The 21,854-nt window shown below is 41.1% G+C and overlaps 1 protein-coding gene across 1 annotated transcript in view; it reads right to left on the reverse strand.

The window, feature by feature from the left end:
- The window catches only part of LOC109912437 (centrosomal protein of 72 kDa), a 69,109-nt gene extending 49,144 nt beyond the window's left edge, over nucleotides 1–19,965 (reverse strand). Inside the window, exons 1-2 of the mRNA XM_048609941.1 lie at nucleotides 19,874–19,965; nucleotides 10,770–10,824 (exon numbers count right to left, since the gene is read on the reverse strand). The gene's annotated coding sequence lies outside the window, so the exon portion shown is untranslated. The remainder of the gene's footprint in view (nucleotides 1–10,769; nucleotides 10,825–19,873) is intronic.
- Between the last annotated feature and the right edge of the window lie 1,889 nt (nucleotides 19,966–21,854).

Here is a 21,854-nt window from a genome sequence, read left to right on the forward strand (position 1 = left end):
AAAGTTTGCAGATGACACTAAGATGAGTGGCAGATCGAAGTGTGCAGAGGACTGTGAAACTTTGCAGAGGAACAGTGATACATTCAGTGAGTGGGCAAAGGTCTGGCAGATGGAATACAATGTAAATAAATGTGAAGTCATACATTTTGGTAGGAGTAATAGTAAAAAGGATTATTACTTGAATGGTAAAAAGATGCGGCATGCTGCTATGCAGAGGGACCTGGGTGTCCTTGTGCATGAATCACAGAAGGTAGGTCTGCAGGTACAACAAGTAATTAGGAAGGCAAATGGAATTTTGTCCTTCATTGTCAAAGGGATTGAAATTAAAAGCAGAGAGGTTATGTTGCAGCTGTACAAGGTGCTGGTGAGGCCACACCTGGAGTACTGTGTGCAGTTTTGGTCTCCTTACTTGAGAAAGGATGTAGTGGCACTGGAGGAAGTGCAAAGGAGGTTCACTAGGTTGATTCCGGAGTTGAGGGGGTTGGCTTATGAGGAGAGACTGAGTAGATTGGGATTATATTGGAATTCAGAAGATTGAGGGGGGATCTTATAGAAACATATAAAATTATGAAGGGAATAGATAAGATAGAAGTAGTGAGGATGTTTCCACTGGCAGGTGAAGCTAGGACAAGAGGGCATTGCCTCAAGATTAGAGGGAGCAGATTTGAGAAGGAATTTCTTCACCTAGAGGGTTGTTAATCTATGGAATTCCTTGCCCAGTGAAGTAGTTGACGCTACTTCAGTCAACGTTTTTTAAAAAAAGGTAGATTTTTTTTGAACAATAAAGGAATTAAGGGATACGGTGAGAACGCGGGTAAGTGGATCTGAGTCCACGAAAAGATCAGCCATGATCTTATTGAATGGCGAAGCAGGCTTGAAGGGCCAGACAGCCTACTCCTGCTCCCAGTTCTTATGTTCTTAACCCTGTATTCTGCTTTCAAGTTTGTCCTTCCAAAATGAATCACCTCACACTTTTCAGGGTTAAACTCCATCTGCCACTTCTCAGCCCAGCTCTGCATCCTATCAATGTCCCTTTGTAACCTAGAACAGCCCTCCACACTGTCCACGACTCGACCCACCGTCGTATCGTCTGTGAACTTACTAATCCACCTTCCACTCCTACATCCAAATCATTTACAAAATCTCACAATCTATCTTACAGCCTTCTTTGAATGCTATTTTTTGCATGCAGTAGAGTGAAACAAGATGGTGCTAATTTCTGAAATTTAAGTTAGAGTGATTAGCTGGCAGCTCTAGATTGCTGCTTGCTTCTCCAGGCCTCTATCTGGGCCAGCAATCCCCATCTACACACTATGGACAGCGACCACTTCCACACCCTGTCCAGAGTTTGGCATTGGACATGCAACAAAACCTTAGTACAGCATCATGACAAACAGCCAACAGTTATGCTGCATTTTGGAGCACTTTGACAACTTGCTACTTTGCACACAGGAAAAGGAACGCAGTTCAAGAATGGCAGCAGGGTGCACTCAAGCTTCTTCATTATCTTTGTCAATGCTCACTCACTTTGCACCTACTCAGACACTCACAGGATCTTTGCCCTGCCTTTTTGCACTTTACCACCCTCAGTATATCAGCATTGCACTGCATTTTAGCGCAGACACAAAGCCAGCCAGCTAGTCATGGTTGTCAGCAGTGATCAGTCAAGGAGTGGGCATCAATGTCACACCTACAGAATGTGTCAGCAACTTATGTGGCAAACACACGCTGCGCTTTAACCAAGTAATGATATCTCAAAGTCTAAGTGGGAGTTGTCCTAGGTCAACTACAGGGACATTGCCATCAGTCAGGGAGCGCTAGCACAGTACATCAAGGGCTGTGTCTGATGCCAGTCCAGGGGTTTGGACACAGTCAGTTGGTCACTTGGGATGGTCAGGGGTTCAGCATTACAGTCTGGGGAGTGGTCTGTGGCCAGTCCTGCAAGTCCAGTACAACCAACCCAGGGATTTATGGTAAATAAGTTGGGGAGCTGTACAGAGATCTGGTCCCACATCAGTTGGAGCTTTTCAAGTGGGTCAGGGGTTTGTGCCAAATCATTCCTAGGCGCTTGTTCATAAAAGTCAAGGTGGGGGTAAGCAGGGAGGGTTATCAAGGACCAATGCTGTTATATGGAAATTGACAAAGTCTATTAAAGGGATTGGACGTAGCATGCTAGTCTGCACAGGAATCAATCATTGGTGACAGGAGGCAACTCAAAGGTTGGAGAAGATAGTGAATTGGTAATGTAGTATATTGTGAAGTGGGGATAGGACCAGGGATTCATCAACGGTCATCACCATCCTGGCTTTGATTGTGGTGGTGGTGGTTGGGGGGGGATGTGGTGGTTCAGGGCTTCCTGAACTCCAATTTTATATTTTTCTTCTAATTTTGAGCGTGTTGAAGTTAGAATAAAACTGGACTTATGGGGTAATGGTTTTCTACACAACATTTTAGTCACGCAATGCAGTTAATTGCTTAATGGAGGTTGGTGGGGATGTCTCTGTATATTGTTTATATGGACTTCTGGAAGGCATTTGATAAAAGTTCTGCATAAGAGACTGCTAAACCCAGGCAGATGCCCATAGAATTGATGCCAAATTACTGACATGGCTGGGAAATTGGTTGAGTGGCAGGTGACAGAAAGTAGGGATAACGGGTTGGTACTCAAATTGGCAGGATGTGACTAGTGGTGTCCTATAAGGACCTGTGCTAGGATCAATTTTTAACATAATTGATTAACGATTTGGATAATAGCATGGGGGGTCATATATCCAAATTTACTGATGACACAAAATTAGGTGGCATTGCAGACATTGTTGATGATCACATAAAATTACACAGGGATATTGATAGATGAGGTGAATGGCCAAAACTGTGACAGAGTTCAATGTAAGCAATCTGGAAAAGAATAGATCACAGTACTTTTTAGATGGCATTAAGTTAAATACAGTGTATTAAAGAAATTTGGAGGTTCAGGAGCACAGATCTTTAAAATGCAGCAAATAGGTGCGGAAAATAATCAAGAATGCTAATGGAATGCTGGCCTTTATATCTACAGGACTGAAGTAGGAGGGCACAGAAGTTATACTGCAGCTATACAAGACTCAGCTTGGGAGTACTGTGAGAATATCTGGGCACCACACCTTAGAAAATATACATTGGCGGTGAAGGTAGTACAATGTACGTTTACAAGAATGATACTTGGATTTCAGGGGGTAAGTTATGAGGTGAGATTATACAAATTAGATTTGTTTTCAATTGAATTTAGAAGGTTAAGTGGTGATCTATTTGAAGTCTTCAAGGTATTAACAGGAAAAGTTAGGGTAAATAAAGATAAACTATTTCCGCTGGTTTGAGATTATAGAACTGGGGGTATAGTCCAAGAATTAGGGCTACGCCATTCAGGAGAGATGTTAAGAAGCAGTTCTACACATAAATGGTGGTCTCTTCTAAAAATGGCAGTTGATGCTAGATCAGCTGTTAGTTTTTTAATCCGTTACAAAGTTTATATTGGTAAAGGTATTAAGTGATATGGGTCAAAGGCAGGTATATGGAGTTAGGCTACAGATCAGCCGTGATCTCATTGATGGCAGAATAGGCTTGAGGGGCCAAATAGACTACTTCTGTTCCTAAGTTCCCCGTCTTTGTTAGGCTGCTCTTTTCAATATTGGAAGATTGTCTTCATTGTACATTTCTCCATAAGCAATGAATAAGAAACTGGCAGCCTGCTCGTTTCACTTTGTATAAACGTACCAACAATTAACTTTATTCTCAGTCCAGGAGTTTACCACTGGAATCTTATTCAAGTCAAATTGCTGATCACCCAATTACCCAGTCCACGCTGTCTTTAAATGGTTCCACACCACACGATACAGTGAGTCTTAAAATTCTCATCTCATTTGGAAATCTGCCATAGAACACCTGATTCTGTATCCCATCCCAAACCCATTGTCATATGAAGCTGAACAGTTTTACCTTGCTCCCTTCGCTCTATTCCACCATATGTGGTAGAGCAAGTTAATTATCACAGACTTCCTGAACTCCTCCAATTTAACATCTCCACATCTTCAGAAGCTATTTATATTTCTCTAATTTGTTGCTCATGTGCCAGCTTCAAAACCTAACTGATCACTCCTTTTCTACCCCAGCTCCCTTAAGCTGCTCCTTGTTCCTATGTAGTGTTCAATTTATATCTTTATATCTGGTAATATCTAAGATATAAATATTTGAAATGCTCAAGTTATTTCATGTTTCCTTCAGGATTGTGCTATTGCTGTGTAATACTATTTTAAGGCTCTGTTCACAATTCTTTCTTAATGCTTATTGTATTCTTTTAGTACTACAACCTGGAGCACATATACAGGATCTGTACAGCAAATTATACCAGTAAACTGCATGGCATTTAAAATCAGTACTTTTGAAGTAATTTCTAAATCCTTAGAGAAAAATGTAGTAGGTACTCAGAACTGTACAGGGCCCACTAAATTTGCATTCCCTTTAAAGATTTAACCCCAGCCCAGTTTGGATCACCCTCCATCTTGAATGCTATCATGCAACGGCGTCAGCACAACCTGACCTGTTCCTCCAAACATGGCATGGCCCTGTCCCATTTAACATCAGCTTTCTGTTCCACCGCATCTCATTAAACAGTGCGCATCAATTTCATGCATAATAGCCCCACCCCAATCAACAGCAGCACATGTGGCTGGAAACTGGCATTTCATCAGGCAGGATCCTCACCTAGCACTCTCTCATTGTAATGAATGCCTCCTACTCCCAAACTTGAGTCAGGGGAGTGTATTTAGTTCTACACTCCGAGTCTAATGGATTCAAATCACATTCCAGAGGATTTAACACCTTATCAAGGCTGAATGCCCAGTGCAATAATGAAGAGAAATTGCACTGCCAGAGGTTCTGCCTTTTGAATGAGAGATTAAGCAGATGGCCTGGCTGCCTCCAATGGATGTCAAACATCCTGTGACATTAGTTGAAGAGGAGCACAGCAGATCTTCATGATGTCATGACTAATACTTAACCATCACTAAAATAGGTTATCCAGTTGTTATCATCCGGGACATTGCCACAAATCCTGATTACCATTGCAAATGTATTTAAGCAGTTGTGAAGTCAGCTGAGATATCCTGAGGTACACATGCAAGTTAATTTCATCTTTTACAAAACAGCACTGTCTCAGCACTACATTAAACTGAACCGTTAGCTCAGAACATATGTTAAATCCTATGGGGGATGTTTAAACCCATAACTCAAACAGTAAGGTAAAAGCACTATGCTGTAAATATTGTCACACATATTCAAGTCCATGAGCCAGGCTTACTTAATATAGAACCTACCAAAAACTCATTTTTTAAGATTCTGAAAGTGTTCAGATATTTTGACTTTTTTTGTAAATGTCATAAATACTCACAATGTGTTAACGTCATATGAGATTCACTTGACAAAAAAAAAAGCAATTTCTACTGCAGTTGATGTCACATAGTACAATAACACTTCGTTCAAAGGCCATCATCAAAGCTGCAAAAACCGGCTGACCCTCATATCCCTCATGACACCTGCGATCAGTCAAGGTAGAGATACTGAAACTGGAAGAAGCCAGAGTCATGTACACCAGAGCAATGCAGGTTGTCTTACCTGGCAGTAACACGCCTTGTTTATTCCAAAATTGTAATGCATTAGTGTTTGCAGAACACTGCAGAATCTATTCTTAGATCTTGCAAACAAGTTGCATTTCCATAATATTAAACTTCAAATCACATTAGTTTGAGTCATCTGGTTATATCTGCAATTTCAACCTTGACCTTTATTTTAAAAGGAACTGTATAATTTAATTATCTATTTTAATTACCCCTCAAGTCATTCCATTTGCAACACAGATGTACTTTTAAGACTTATGTCGTCTGAATATGTCACTTGGCTGCCTTGTAACGCACTTCTATATAGACGTTAAACCTGTGTTTGTATGGTAATCTTCAATCTATAAAGTATAACTTTCATGGACCTAATAACGTGCTGTGGCAAACATTGTTTATTTTATACTATTTTCTTACAATCAATACCTCCAGCAAAACCCTTTACACGAGATAAGAAAAGACATTATTATTTGCTTGCTGGATAAATAGCCAAGTATTGCTAATGTGTATTCCCTTCATGAGAGGAATGTCGTTCCTTGGAGGTGGTACATCAATATTTCCTGATGAGGATGAAGAGGGTTGTCGCATGATAAGAGACTGAGTAAACTAGACCGATACTTGTTTGTGTTTAGAAGAATGAAAGGTGATCACCTAATTTTCTCATTAGTTGGGGAAACTAGAACATGAAAGGATATTCTCAGGATAAGAGGTTGATCATTGATTAGGAGAAATTTCTTTATAGTCAGTGATAGTTAGTAGTTTATAATATAGTCAGCATGAATTTGAGAGAGGTAGAGCATGCGTCACAAACCTTATTCAATTCTTTGAAGAGGTCACCAAACACGTGGATGAAAGTAGAGCAGTGGATGTGGTACACACGGATTTAGGTAAGGCGTTTGATAAGGTTCCCCATGTAGGCTCATGCAGAAGGTAAGGAGGCAAGGGAGAGGGGGAAATAGGGCAGATTGCATTCAGAATTGGCTGACCCTTAGAAGACAAAGGGTGGTAGTGGATGGAAAATATTCAACATGGTGCCCAGTTACGAGTGGTGTACCACAAGGATCTGTCCTGGATCCTCTTCTATTTGTGATTTTTATCAGTGATTTGGATGAAGGAGTGGGAGGGTGGATTAGCAAGTTTGCAGACAATACAAAGGTGGGTCGCATTGTGGACAGTGCGGAGGGCTGTTCTAGGTTACAAAGGGACATTGATAGGATGCAGAGCTGGGCTGAGAAGTGGTAGATGGAGTTTAACCCTGAAAAGTGTGAGGTGATTCATTTTGGAAGGACAAACTTGAAAGCAGAATACAGGGTTAAGGGAAAGATTCTTGGCAGTGTGGAGGAGCAGAGGGATCTTGGGGTTCATGTTCACAGTTCCTTGAAAGCTGCCACCAAGGTGGATAGAGTTGTTAAGAAGGTGTATGGTGTGTTAGCTTTCATTAATAGAGGGATTGAGTTCAAGAGCCGTGAAGTTATGCTCCAGCTATACAAAAGCCTGGTTCGGCCACATCTGGAATATTGAGTCCAGTTCTGGTCGCCTCATTACAGGAAAGATGTGGAAGTGTTGGAAAAGGTGCAGAGGAGATTTACCAGGATGTTGCCTGGAATGGAGGGAAGGTCTTATGAGGAAAGGTTGAGAGAGCTAGGGCTTTTCTCTTTAGAACGACGAAGGATGAGAGGTGACTTGATAGAGGTGTACAAAATGATCATAGGTATAGATAGAGTGGATAGCCAGAGACTTTTTCCTAGGGTGGAGGTAGCTATTACGAGGAGGCATTGTTTTAAAGTGAGTGGAGGTAGATACAGGGGAGACGTCAGAGGTAGGTTCTTTACTCAGAGTAGTCCTTGGCATGGAATGCATTGCCGGAGAGGGTAGTGGAGTTGGCCACATTAGGGGCATTTAAGCGGCTATTAGATAGGCATATGGATGATAGTATAAGGTAGGGGTGGAGTTTAGATAGACCTTATGATTAGGGTAGAAGTTCGGCACAACATCATGGGCCGAAGGGCCTGTACTGTGTTGTACTGTTCTGTGTTCTATGTTCTTCATTTAAAGACATGTGAATCATTAGAATTGTCTACCCTGTGAAGTTGTGGATGCTCTATAATTGAGTGTATACAGTAGAATCGGAATCCCCTCCGACTGTATTTTATCTGGTCTTGATGGATAAACCAAAAGGACACAAATATAATAAGTGAAAACCAGGCCTTAACACAAACAGAGGTAGGCTACATTTCAGACACTGCATCACAGATATAATATAATTACAAAGACTGGAATTTGGGATATTATCACAACAAGGACCTGAGATAAGCATCATCATGAAACCAAATTAAGAAAGAGGCCATTGTCATAACCAATCGCTCCAGACAACATCCAGTTACCCCTTTCACTGAAGAAAGGAACCCTTCCATATAATGATCAGCTTTGCTGGAATGGACTGTTTTCAGTTATAGAAATAACATCAGCACTGATCAGGTCTGTCTAGAGCAACCCTGAAGGATCAAAAAAGGCGCTAACCATTGACTATTCAGCAAGATAACTTCAGGAAATGTATTTATGATAGCTCAACAAAGATAACCATAAAAAGAACAACATTGAAGGGTTTAGCACTGCAGTCACAGCCAAACTGGTTTGTGGACCAACAATTCTCACCACAATTATCATCTGTGTGGAGGACTGTAAATTATCAGCCTAATCAGCAGAGAACTGGGGTTGAGAGATTAAGATAATAGAATCATATTTCATAGAATCCCTGTTGTGTGGAAACAGGCCATTTAGCCCAACAAGTCCATGCCGACCCTCCAATGGACATCACAGACACGAGACCCACACCCGACTCAATATTTCCCATGGCTATCCCCTCTGACCTACACATCCCTGGACACCATAGGGCAATTTAGCATAGCCAACCCGCCTAACTTGCACATCTCTGGACTATGGGAGGAAGCCAGAGCACCCGGGTGAAACCCACACAGACACAGGGAGATTGTGCAAACTCCACACAGACAGTTGCCCAAGGGTGGAATCAAATCCAGGTCCCTGGCACTGTGAGGCAGCAGTGCTAACCACTGAGCCACTGTGCCATCCTTTTTTTCCCCTTCTGGAATTTAATTTGTATCCAGAGAGGGTAACAACCAAAACCAGTGGGTTTGGGTCTGAATTAACTAAAGTTTGGCAGAAACATGGTTTTACCTGTGACTTGTCAGGTAAACATTTCTTTAACCTAACAAGTTGTGGTGGCTCTGTAAGTTTGGAGGTGAGGGCTGCTGAGGAAGGGGAGAGCACTGAGGTTAAAATATAGTGGGATTTAATCGGATAAACTGCTGTTGTTTCATTTAAACCAACTTGAGTTTTATTTAGTGCTCTGGTGGTGTAATGGTTGGGTCTTCACCTCTGGCTTGAAGTCTCACTGCTCCACTGATGTGTAATAAAATCTATGACAGGCTGCTTAGAAAAAAAATCTAGAAGTATTATTTGTATCAGGGTGTCAGGTGGGTTTTGTCTTAATGAACAACAAATTTGTACCCAAACCAAATCTTGTATTTGATGACTATAAAATCCTGAAGTCCAAGAATTATTAGAACGTTAGGGCCATTACAAGAGTTGGTGGTGGTGGTGTTGGTGGCAACAGTGATTGGGGGTGTTGGGGGGGGGGAGCGGGGGTGCGATGTTGGATGGAGACTGCTTAAATACACAAGGATGAAAAAGACAGACTTTTGCTTTCAGTGTATTAATGGAAATGAGAAGCATGCAGGGAAATTGAGCTAAAGCTTAAGATCAGCCATGACTACAGTGAATGGCAGAGGAAGACTGGGGGATCATATGTCTACACCTGCTCATATTTCTTATGTTCTTAAATTAAACATCTAAAATGCATTTACACAGTAGCCTAGATTTTATGCAAATATGCAAACATTGAAATAGTTCAGAGCCAGAGAGGTTTTTCAGCAGTAATTATGATTTGCACATTTAAAAACTAGTTACAAGTCACTAACAGGATGTAACCTTATCTAAAGGTTTCAACAGCAATATGGTTGTATAAAGGAGAGAAACATAATCAGTTCAGCTATTTCTAAAGAGAGTTATCTGTGGAGTATTTAACAGCATGTCCAGTGAAAGGGCAATATCTGAATTTACACAATTAACTGCACGTATGCACATGCCATAAGTTTCGGTCAGTTTCACGTGTTTATGATGTTAAATGCTTAGAATTTTGTCCTAATTTGGGTCATTATTATATTCTGCTAGGACCTTAACATAGTAACCATTTATTGACATTTTAACAGAGGTTGCAACCCATCACTGTCATTGGGGCAAAATCCTGTAACTCCTTCCATCAAAACACTGTAGTATACCTATGTCACATGGACTGCAGTGGTTCAAGAAGGCACAGTATCATCTTCAATGGCTGTTATGGATGGGAAATCCATACAGACATGCAGATTCCATTCATGTTAGAGGCATGCAGATCCCATGAATGAATAAAGAGATAGTTGAAAAGGTGAATGGATCAGCAGCACCTTTCATTTTTAAGTGGGTAATGATGGCAATTTTGAAAGCAGAAGAGTGATGCCTGAACAAAGGAAGCTACCATCAATGTTATTATGTACAGGAGCAAGGATAGGGAGTGAAGTTGTCAGAAGTTGTTAGAAAACAGGAACAAGGAAATAGAAACTGGAATTCAGGTAAAAGATGAGTATCGAAAAAATAAAGGAAACAGAAAAGCAAAGTGGAAAGAGGGTAGAAGAAAAACTGCAGAATCATATTAGACTTGAGTAAAAGTACATAGGAGACAGAGAAAGAGGCGAAGAACAGGGAGGAGATGATGAAATAGAGGTCCTAACAGAAACCAAGGTTTAGAAACAATTAACTTTTCAAAGTGAAGAAACTACGGGCGCTACATACTTGATGCTGGAGTAAATGATGAGAACAGTGAGGTAAAGAGCTTTGAAAAAGCAGTTAATTGTGAAGAAACGTTTAGCATCACTGAAGTTGGAAACAAGTTCTTGGACTACTAATTATAATAATGAAGACCTCAGCTCATTCACTTCACAAGCCCCTTGCCTACAGAAATATTCAATAGTATTTTATGATCATTTTGTAAAGGAAATGAATTACCTTCAGTAAATGCTTGAAACTGTGCCGAACTTTTCTTTTGTGAATTTGCAATTGCCTAAATGGAATTAAAAAACAAACCAAAGAATAACACATTATTAATAACTGCATGGGAACACAGATAAAAGTATTCCAGTCCGTGCACCCATTCCTATCAGCAGGTCATAAATACTTCAATGATGTTAAACTTATTTTCAGTGGAAACTGCCATTGTCATCCTGCAAGACGATAGAGTAATCATCTAACATTACAATCCAACATCACACCCATAATTTATTGCATTCCACAGGTGAAATTTTAATGTCAGACAGAGTGATGCACACACATAGTTTTAATAATGTTGGCAAATGATTGAAAATATCAGTTGAAGTAAAAAGCAGTTAAAAAGAAACAGGTGTTCAAAGTAAATAATTTCATCATCCTCAGCTGTGGAATTTGCTACAAAAGATCTACAAACAAACCTATACTGTTATAGGTTATGGGAAAAAAACACAGGATGCACTCTGAAGCAAATGTTACATTGTTAGCTTATGGTGAGCCATTAAATCTAAAATAGAACAGTACTGTAACAATATAAAGGTGAAGAGGCCAAGAGATGAAAGCAAAGAGTCCGATGTCCCTGATCGTTTTCTTTAACTACCTTAAAAATGTAGTAATATTAATAGGAACTAGTTCTCTTTGTTTTGTTAGATGTCCTCTAGGACAATTCAACAAAATTGACTGGGGCTCCCTTAGTGCCAGGGGTTTGGACAGGGAGCAATTTGTTACATGTCTGCAGGAGGGTTTTTTGAAATAGCTTGTAGATAGTCCAAGGAAAGGGCCATACTGGACCTGGTATTGCAAAATGAGTCCGGCTAAGTGATCAAAGTTTCAGTGAAGAAGCATTTTGGGAATAGTGACCATAATTCAGTAAGTTTTCGGATACTGATAGAAAAGGACAATAGTGGACCTTGGCTGAAGATGTTAAATTGGAGGAAGGCTAACTGTAACTAAATCAAGCAAGAATTGGAGAATGTAAATTGGGAGCGGCTGTTTGAGGGTAAATCTGACATATGGGAGTCTTTTAAGGGCCAGTTCTTTAGAGTGCAGGACAGGCATGTTCCTGTGAAAATGAAGGACAGGAATGGCAGGATTTGGGAGCCTTGGATGACAGGGGAAATTATCAGCTTAGTCAACTAAAAGTGAAGCATACCTAAGACCTACACAACTAAAAACAAAGTCCTTGAAGAATACAGAAAAAATAGGAAGGAACTCAAGCAGGGAGTTAAGAGGGCTAAAAGGGGGCAATGAAATGTTCTTTGCCATCAATGTTAAGGAGAATTCCAAGGCATTTTATACATACATTAGGAGCAAGAGGGTAGCTAGAGAAAGATTAGGCCCCTTCAAGGATAAAAAGGAGAGAATTTGAGTGGAGCCAGAGAAAATGGGTGAGATCCTTAACGAGTACTTTACATCAGTATTCACCAAAGAGAAGGATGTGAGGAATGCTGAGGTTAGGAAAAGGCGTTTGAATACTTTTGGGCAGATCAACATAATGAAGGAGGAAGTCCCCAGTGCCAGATGGGATCTATCCAGGATACGGTGAGAGGCAAGGGAGGAAATATATGGGGCCTTAACTGATATCTCTGCATCCTCTTTGGCCTCAGGAAAGGTTCCCGAGTCTGGAGATTGGTCAATATTGTTCCTTTGTTTAAGAAGGGAAATGGATATAATCCAGGTATTACAGGCCAGTAAGCCTGACATCAGTGGGGGGAAGCAGTTGGAGAAGATTCTGATAGAAAGGGTTTATTCACATTTGGAAGCGAATGATCTTGTTAGTGATAGGAAGCATGCATTTGTGCGCGGAAGTTCATATCTCACCAACTTTAAGTTTTTTGAGACAGTGACAAGAATGATTGATGAGGGAAGGGCAGTGGATGTTGTCTACATGGACTTTAGTAAGCCATTTGATAAGCTACCTAATAGCAGGCTGTTACAGAAGGTACAGTCTCATGGGAAACTGTACAAAATTTTCACAGAGGGTGATGGGTGCCTGGAGCTAACTGCTAGTGGAGGTGGTGGAAGTAGACACATTAGCAACATTTAAGGTGCACCTTGATAGACTCACAAACGGGAGGTGAACAGGGCAATAGATATCGCACATAGGCGATAAGTAGCAGGTCTAAATAAGGATTGGGAATCGGCACAGACTTGATGGGCAGAAGAGCCTGTTCCTGTGCTGTGTTTTATTGGAATGTCGAAGTTGTAGTTTATGCTTGTGCCTGAATTTTAATGTTTTCTCCCACAGTGGGGAAAACCTCCTCTGTCCTAACTGTATCTTTTGCACTGTTTTTTAAAACACAATTCAACAAGGAACACGATATTCTGAAGTGAAACTGACACTCTTTTGCTGCAATTCTGATTTGGCCTGTATTTACCTTTACAAAGAAAGAACTGCAAATACTGGAGATTTTAAATAAAAACAAACTGGAGAAACTCAGCAGGTCTGGAAACAGGTCTCCTTCAATTCCTCCCACTTCCTACAAAGGGGGTGGCCATGGGTACCCGTACGGGCCCAAGCTATGCCTGCCCCTTTGTAGGATACGTGGAACAATCCCTCTTCCGAAGCTACACTGGCCCCATCCCCCACCTCTTCCTCCGTTACATCAATAACCGTATCGGCACCGCCTCGTGCTCCCACGAGGAGCTCGAACAGTTCATCCACTTCACTAACACCTTCCACCACAACCTTAAGTTCACCTGGACCATCTCTGGTACCTCTCTCTCCTTCTTGGACCTCTCTGTTTCCATCTCTGGCAATCAGCTGGAAACCGATATTCATTTCAAGCCTACCGACTCCCACAGCTACCTAGAATACACCTCCTCTCACCCACTTTCCTGCAAAAATGCCATCCCCTATTCCCAATTCCTTCACCTCCGCCGCTTCTGCTCCCGAGATGAGGCATTCCACTCCCAGACATCCTAGATGTCCTCATTTTTCAAGAACCGCAACTTCCCCTCCACAGTGGTCGAAAACACCCTCGACTATGTCTCTCGCATTTCCCGCAACTCATCCCTCACACCCCCTCCCCGCAATAACAACCAAAACAGAAACCCACTCATCTTCACGTACCACCCCACCAACCTCCGGATCCAACGCATCATCCTCCAGCACTTCTGCCATCTGCAATCTGACCCCACTACCAAAGACATTTTTCCCTCCCCACTCTTATCTGCTTTCCGGAGGGACCACTCTCTCCGTGACTCCCTTGTCCGCTCCACACTCCCCACCAGCCCCATCAGCCCAGGCACTTATCCCTGCAACTGCAGGAAGTGCTACACCTGCCCCTACACCTCCCCCTTCACACCCATCCCAGGCCCCAAGCAGACTTTCCACATCAAACAGATGTTCACCTGCACATCTGCTAATGTGGAATACTGTATCCGCTGTTCCTGTTGTGGCCTCCTCTACATCGGGGAAATCAAGCGGAGGCTTGTGGACCACTTTGTGGAATATCTATGCTCGGTTCGCGACAAACGATTGCACCTCCCAGTCGCGAATAATTTCAACTCCCCCTCCCACTCCTTGGACGACATGTTCATCCTGGGCCTCCTGCAGTGCCACAACGATGCCACCCGAAGGTTGCAGGAACAGCACCTCACATTTCGCTTGGGAACACTGCAGTCCAATGATATCAATGTGGACTTCACAAGCTTCAAAATCTCCCCTCCCCCGACTGCATCCCAAAACCAGCCCAGCTCGTCCCCGGCTCCCTAACCTGTCCTTCCTCCCACCTATCCACTCATCCCACCTCAAGCCCCACCCCCATCTCCTATCTACCAGCCTCATCCCACCTCCTTGACCTGTCCGTCCTCCCTGGACTGACCTATCCCCACCCTAACTCCCCACCTTTACTGGCTGCATCCCCGCCTCTTTGACCTGTCGGTCTCCTCTCCACCTATCTTCTCCTTTATCCATCTTCTAACCACCTCCCCCTCTCTCCCTATTTATTTCAGAATCCCCTTCCCATCCCCCATTTCTGAAGAAGGGTCTAGACCCGAAACATCAGCCTTCCTGCTCCTCTGATGCTGCTCGGCCTGCTGTGTTCATCCAGCTCTATACCTTGTTATCTCAGGTTCTCCAGCATTGGCAGTTCCTACTATCTCTAGGTCTGGAAGCATCTTTGGGGAGAAAGCAGAATTAACGTTTCGAGTCGTGACCTCTTATCAGTTCTGATGATTGTTAACTCAATGCAACTGAGCACAATGCAACTTTGAACAGAGTGCTATGTATTGGGTGACTAAGAGTATTAGGTGAAGACAGGAAGGGTTTTCTAACTTTCTCATCTTGGAAGGAATGATTCTTACTCTACTACTAGGGAAGAAGCTAGCCTTTTCGTGAGCATCCGAAAAGTGGTTAAGGCGGATTCTATTCCTAAGGTTTAAATTAGTATAGGATCTGAGAGAAAAATCAACGTATAAAAAGGAAAATTAAAAACTGAATAATACAATTAACCAATTAATTAAAACACATTAAGGAAGGCAGGAAGGTTGTAGGATCTGGAAGACACTGGATGTCAGTATGATTTAGGGTGAACAGAATGCACAAAGTATTTGCGCAAGAGGAGTTTCAGCTTGAAGCTGTTAAGCTGGAGGCCAAGTTACACACACTACGACAGATCAAGGTGAGGAAGAGTTTTGTACTGAGCACAGTCACACCCCTTAGGATGGTTCTTTAATTTTTCAGTGGTCATGGACAGAGGAATGTGGCTACAGTTAGCAAGCTAGGTGATAGAGTCAATAGAGACAGCTAGCAATAGATGCATTCACGCGTTGGTTTTAATTTGACGAACTTCCCTAGATATGGGGAGGGTTCCATTAGACTGGAAAATAGAAAAAAAGTCTTTTAACCAAAAAAGCAGGAAGACAGAAAGCAGGGATCTACAGGTCAGTTAATTTAACATCTGCCATCGGGAAATAAGCTTTTATCAAAAATGTTACAGCAGGGCACTTAGAGCATTTCAAGGCAACCAGTCAGAGTCAACATGGTTAAAAGGAAATTATGTTTAACTGATTTTTGAAGTTTTTGGAAGTAATAACATATGCTATGAAAATGGCACAGGCAGACGTATTGTACTTAGATTTCAAGAATATATCAAATAAGATGCCACAACAAGACAGGCTAGCTAACAAGACAAAGGGAATAAGCAATGTGTCCTTTTCTTCTTGGCAAAATGTAACGGGTGAAGTACCACAGGGATTAGTGCTGGAGCCTCAACTTTTTACTTTTTTTTAAAATTGATATCAATGACTTGGATGAAGGGATAGAAGGCATGGTTGCTAAATTTGCTCGTGACACAAAGGTAGGTAGGGATTTAAACTCTGAACAGAGTCTAAGGAGACTGCAAAGGAATATTGATAGGTTAAGTGAGTGGCAAGGATAGAGCATAAGTTGGGATGACGTGAAACAGTCCATGTCATCTGTAAGAATAAAAAGGATGCAGATTATCTAAATAGTGAGAGAATCCAGTGCTCTGAGATATAGAGGGTTCTGGGTGCATGAATCATGAAGAGTTGGCATGCAGGAAGTAATTAGGAAAGCTGACAAAATATTACCTATTGCACTTGGGGAGACTATATCTGTGTATATGATTGGTCTTGTAATTGAAGGAAGGATGCAAATGCATTTGAAGCAGTTCAGACAAGGTTTAATAGACTAACACCTGGAATGGGTGGGTTGTCATATGAGGAAAGGTTCGACAGGGTAGGTTTGCATCTACTGGAGTTTAGAAGAGTAAGAAGCAAATTGATTGAAACACAAGAATCGGGAGGGTTCTTGACAAGCTGCTTGTTTTCTTTTGTAGGAGAAACTAGAACTATGGGAACTGTTTTAAAATAAATGATGGCCCATTTAAGATAGATGATTTTGCTTTGACACAGAAGGTCAAGAATCTTTGGAACTCCATCTCAGCTTTTCAAGGCACAGTCTTGAAACTTTTTTTTAAGACAGAGATAGGCTGAATGGTTACTGGGGTAGACAGGAATTTGGAGCAATCAAATCTAATTGAATGCAGAGTGTGTTCAAAGGCCTGAGTGGCCTACTTCAGCTCCGAATTCAGATGCTCGCATGTAACAGTTGTTGAGGTATTTAAATTTAGTTAGTTAAATAAAATCTTATCTAAAATGCAACTATCAGTGATACGGACCATGAAACTGCTGAATTATCACAAATTGTCATCTTGTTCACTGATATCCTTTGGGAAAGGAAAACTGATATCCTGACCCAGTTCTGCATAAGTGGCATCTGAACCACAGCATTGTGGTTGACTCTTAATTGTCCAATGAATTGGACTATCAAGTCATTCAGCTGCATTAGCTGTATTCAAGGAGGTGGCACACCAGAACATTCTCATAATCTGAGATGTGCAATTAAATGCAAGTCTTGTCAGTGACACCAATATCCAATGAATGAATGTAAAAAATTATGTGGCCTGAACACACAATCTTCTGACTTAAGAGAAAGTGAGCTTCTATTCAGAATGGTGCAGGTATTAAGTAAACATTTTTTATCATAGAAAAGATTAAAATGCCTTGTTTTTATGCTGTCAGAATTAACTTTAACCTGGGTATTGAATCTTAATATTGTCACTGGCACTCTTCTTGGCACATCATGACAAGGGAAGCTTCTTGACAGCAACACAAGTTTGATTCCTGGCTGTGTTGAGATAGATAATATTAGTCACAGTAATTGGTAAGGAGAACTGTGGGTAGTAGGAGTAATACCAGCAAATGTCTGGACACTGGCAATTGTCCAGCCAGTCTGGACCAATGTAAAATGGCCCGATGAATGGACACTTGATCAAGACACTTAGACCCCTAGCAAATATATGGCTTGTAGGACGAGTGTGAAAACAATTGGAAGAAAAGTCATGACTAAATTTCATGTCTTTAACATTGTTATGTAAACACATCTAAAATAGTCATTTTCTAACCTTAATCCAATTAATTGTTCTCTGAACATGTGAATAGGATTTCAAATTAGAAGCAGATAGGTGACGGTTACTTCTGTGAAGGCTTTCCTTTTACAAAAAGAAAGATCGGGGAGTGCTTCCAGAGTAGCAATTAAATTAAATCCAACTTTTGTCAAAAGACAATTGATTGCAGATACCTTTGAAGTTAATGGCAAGATGTTTACACTGTTGGGTCAATGACAGGTAACACAAACATGTAAAACCATTAGATTCGTTGTCAGTTCAGAAGAATCTGGGATTGAGCAAGTTCTTTTACCTCAGTTCAGAAGTAACCTGGGTTCAGTTTAGATCAAATTTACTTTCTCTTCTGGAAGGATTTCAGGGAACAAGTCACCACAGCAGAAGGGTTTAGTTAGAAGAGTTTGGCTAGAAATCTGCAGGTTATTAGAATTGAGAACATTTAGGTTCTCAGATTTTTGACAAGTTCATATCAGCAGACTTGGAAAGGACACAGCAAATTGTCTCCACGAAACTAGAGCAACAAAACTGTAAGTGTCAGTTAAGCAGAAACTTTAAGTTGAGATAAAGGCATAATTTCTCTGGGCTCGAGTGTCTGTAATGATAGTGCCAGGAAAAAAGGTTGGAACTTTGTTTTGCTTTAACCTCATTCATGCCATCACTAAGGCTGTCTATTTCCACTTCCAAATCAGCTGCCTTTGTCCCTATCTCAGCTCATCTGATGCTGAACCCTCTATTATGCCTATGTTACCCCTAGATTGGGTTATTCTGATGCACTCCTGGATGGTGTCCCACATTCTACTCTTCATAAATTGAAGGTCATCTAAATCCTTGCTTTCCCCGTCTTAATTTGCAGCAAGTCCAGTTCCACTGTAGCTCTTGTGCCTGCTGAATGGTTACCTCCTTGTCAAGCAACAACTTAATTCTAAAATTCTCATCATTCTTTTGCAATCCTCCAGGATATCCACTCCTTAGTCTTTGTACTGTCTTCTAGCCACACAACCCTCTGAGAGATCAGCGGGCTTCTAAATCTGGTCTCTTGTGCATCCCTGCTTTAATTGCTCCAATATAAGTGGCCATGCCTTCAGTTATCTACACCTTCATTTCTGGCATGCTCTACCCACACTCCTCCTTGGTTTCTGCCTTTGAAGGTTTAAGGCTCAAGTCCTTAAAATATACCATCTGATCAAGCTACTTTGCATCTGATCTAAATATGCCATGAGTCTCAGTGTCATATTTTGTTTTTAATCTTCCTGCAAAGTGCCTTGGGACATTTCATTATATGAAATGTGCTATAAAATTAAAAATCAATGCAGCCATGTTAGCAAAGAAACCCACTGCTTGTAGTTGTTACAAAACAATCAATCAATCAAAAGCCAACTTCACAGCAAACATGCCTTCAGCATGATCAGTACAAATTCGTTTTCTATTTTAACTTCTAAAAAAGATAATTAAGGTTGTTCTCTTCTGTAGTGCTTATAAATATGGCAGCATTAAGATTTGGAAAGTAATTATAAAAGGAGAGAGCAGGAATGACAAGGCAAGCAGAACCAAAGCATATGAAATGTTTTTAAATACTGAATTAAAGTCTAAATTCTTAAGCTGTAAAGAGTGAACTTTCCAGTTATGAACCTCTTCCAGAAATTCAAGGTTTACTATACAAGTCTAATGTTTGAGTGCCAAATGTATGACCTATTCTGTTGCAAGTTCTGCACCCCAAGGTCGGCTGATTAGTTAGAGAAGAAATGGGAAATACATATTTGGAGGTTACTTTTAAGCAGCATAATGTTTTTAAGTAAGAACAAGCAAAATGAGCTGCAAGCTCTTTGAGGTGTCAGAAAGGCATGGGTTAAAGTACAAGGACATATATTGAAACGAACAGGAGAGTCAACAGGAAACAATGCACAGCGAGCACAAATAGTACATTTCTTGTTAACCTGGGGCCAATTTCACAATTTAACTAATTAGCAATTTTGGGGAGGGGAGACGAGGTAATTGCATTTCCAATAAAACTTCTTGCGAAATGTTCTTAAAACATCATGAAGAACACTGAATGTCACAGTAATTTGATATTAACAAAATTATGTACCGTAACACTACACTTCATTTATTTTCAATAGTAAGGATCAGTCTTCAAACCTTAGGAATGTTGATGGACAGCGATCTGGTCGATTGTAAGGTATTTCTTGCCGCAGGTTCCTGGTTTTCTGAAGCACCATCAATCTCACAAATACCTTAAGGGGAGCGGAATTAAAACAGAATGGGAAACCATTATTATTACACCGAGAATATAGTGCAAGATAAACACACTCAATTCCAGTTCTTGCAGCTTACATTTTACAGTTAAGTTAAAAAGACACTCCAAAGAATTAACGCAAATTATAGTAAAGGTCAGAAACAAATTCCAATGAAAAAAGGTTCGAGTTATAAAGAAAAGCTGGATAGGCTGGGACTTTTTTCACTGGAGCGTAGAAGGTTGAGAGGCGACCTGATAGAAGTTTATAAAATACGGTGGCTCAGTGGTTAGCACTGCTGCCTCACAGCGCCAGGGACCCAGTCCATCCTTGGGCGACTGTCTGTGTGGAGCTTGCATATTCTCCCAGTGTCTGCGTGGGTTTCCTCCATGTGCTCTGGTTTCCTCCCATAGTCCAAAAATGTGCAGGCCAGGTGGATTGGCCATGAAATATTGCCCATAGTGTTGAGGGGTGTGTAGATTAGGTGGATGATAGGGGGATGGGTCTTGGTGAGATGCTCCGAGAGTCGGTGTGGACTTGTTGGGTCGAAGTGCCTGTTTCCACACTGTAGGGATTCTATTCTATGAGAAATATAGATAGAGTTCATGGTAGTTATCTGTTCCCTATGATGGGGGATTTCATTTTTAAGGTGAGAAGAGAGATTTAAAAAAGACATGAGGCAATTTTTTTTGTGTGTGGAATGAACTTCTTGAGGAAGTGGTGGATATGGGTACAATTACAACATTTAAAAAAATTTGGATAGATACATGAATAGAAAAGGTTTGGATAGATATGGGCCACGAGCAGGCAGATGGGATGAGTTTAGTTTGGGATTATGTTCAGCATGGACTGGTTGGACCGAAGGGTCTGTTTCTGTGTATTTGCATGTCAAACAACCAACAGTATAACTAACAAAAGTATCAAATTTGCTAATTACCTGACTGTGACTATGAAAGACTTCATATGAGAATTAATTATTCATGCTGGAACTTGAAATCTGCACACAAAACCCTGTGCTGAAAGTAAAGCTGGCAAGAATTTTGAAAAGAAGAGCTCAAATATGTCTGTAACATGAAAGTCACCAGCTGGAGTACTTAAGCCTCCAGCTAACCTGGGAGAAGGAGTTCTTCATTCTTTAATGAGATGTGAACGTTATCTTATAAGCTTGCAAAGCTATCCCAGAGAGGAGCTAAGAATCATTCCACTGCTACGTGATGCGGTTTCTTGGGTCAAACACCCAATCACGTGGTTTATTGTTCTCTATATGAGAGCCCTTATCACATATATCATGAAGACTGTTGAGACAGACAATGCTGATTAACTGTTACAAGATAACAGACTTACACATACACTGGATTAGAAATTATTTTTCATCAACTTGTTTGCTCACGTTGAGACATACCTCCAAGGGCAGGTGAGCCTTGAATCTGGACTTTCTAGCCCAGAATTAGGGACAATACCATTGTACCACAAAAACTGCATAGTCTGGGATCTATGCTTACAGATGTTATGGCTATATTACATGACTGTAACAGTACACATCACACTGACTACTGAAGTTGAGACAAGGAACTTTACACTGGAACTGCACATGTTCTGATGTCATCATGTCATCATAAAGGAATGCTGCCTTTCTGAGAATATTCAATAATACACTACTGTGGGTCTGGCATCATGTGTAGAACCAGGTAAACATAGCAGATTTCCTTCCCTAAAGGAAATTATTGGAACGGTTGAGCTTTTATAACAATCTATGGCAGTATCATGCACCTGGAATGCACTGCATGTAGTTGAAACAGGTCCAATTAATGCATTCAAGAGGGTGTTTGACTGTTGTGCATGTAGAAACAAAGTACAGAGTTAGAATTAGAAACTATTCTCACGTG

The sequence above is a fragment of the Rhincodon typus genome, chromosome 2 (genome assembly GCF_021869965.1).
Source record: "Rhincodon typus isolate 14 chromosome 2, sRhiTyp1.1, whole genome shotgun sequence".
NCBI lineage: Eukaryota > Metazoa > Chordata > Chondrichthyes > Orectolobiformes > Rhincodontidae > Rhincodon > Rhincodon typus.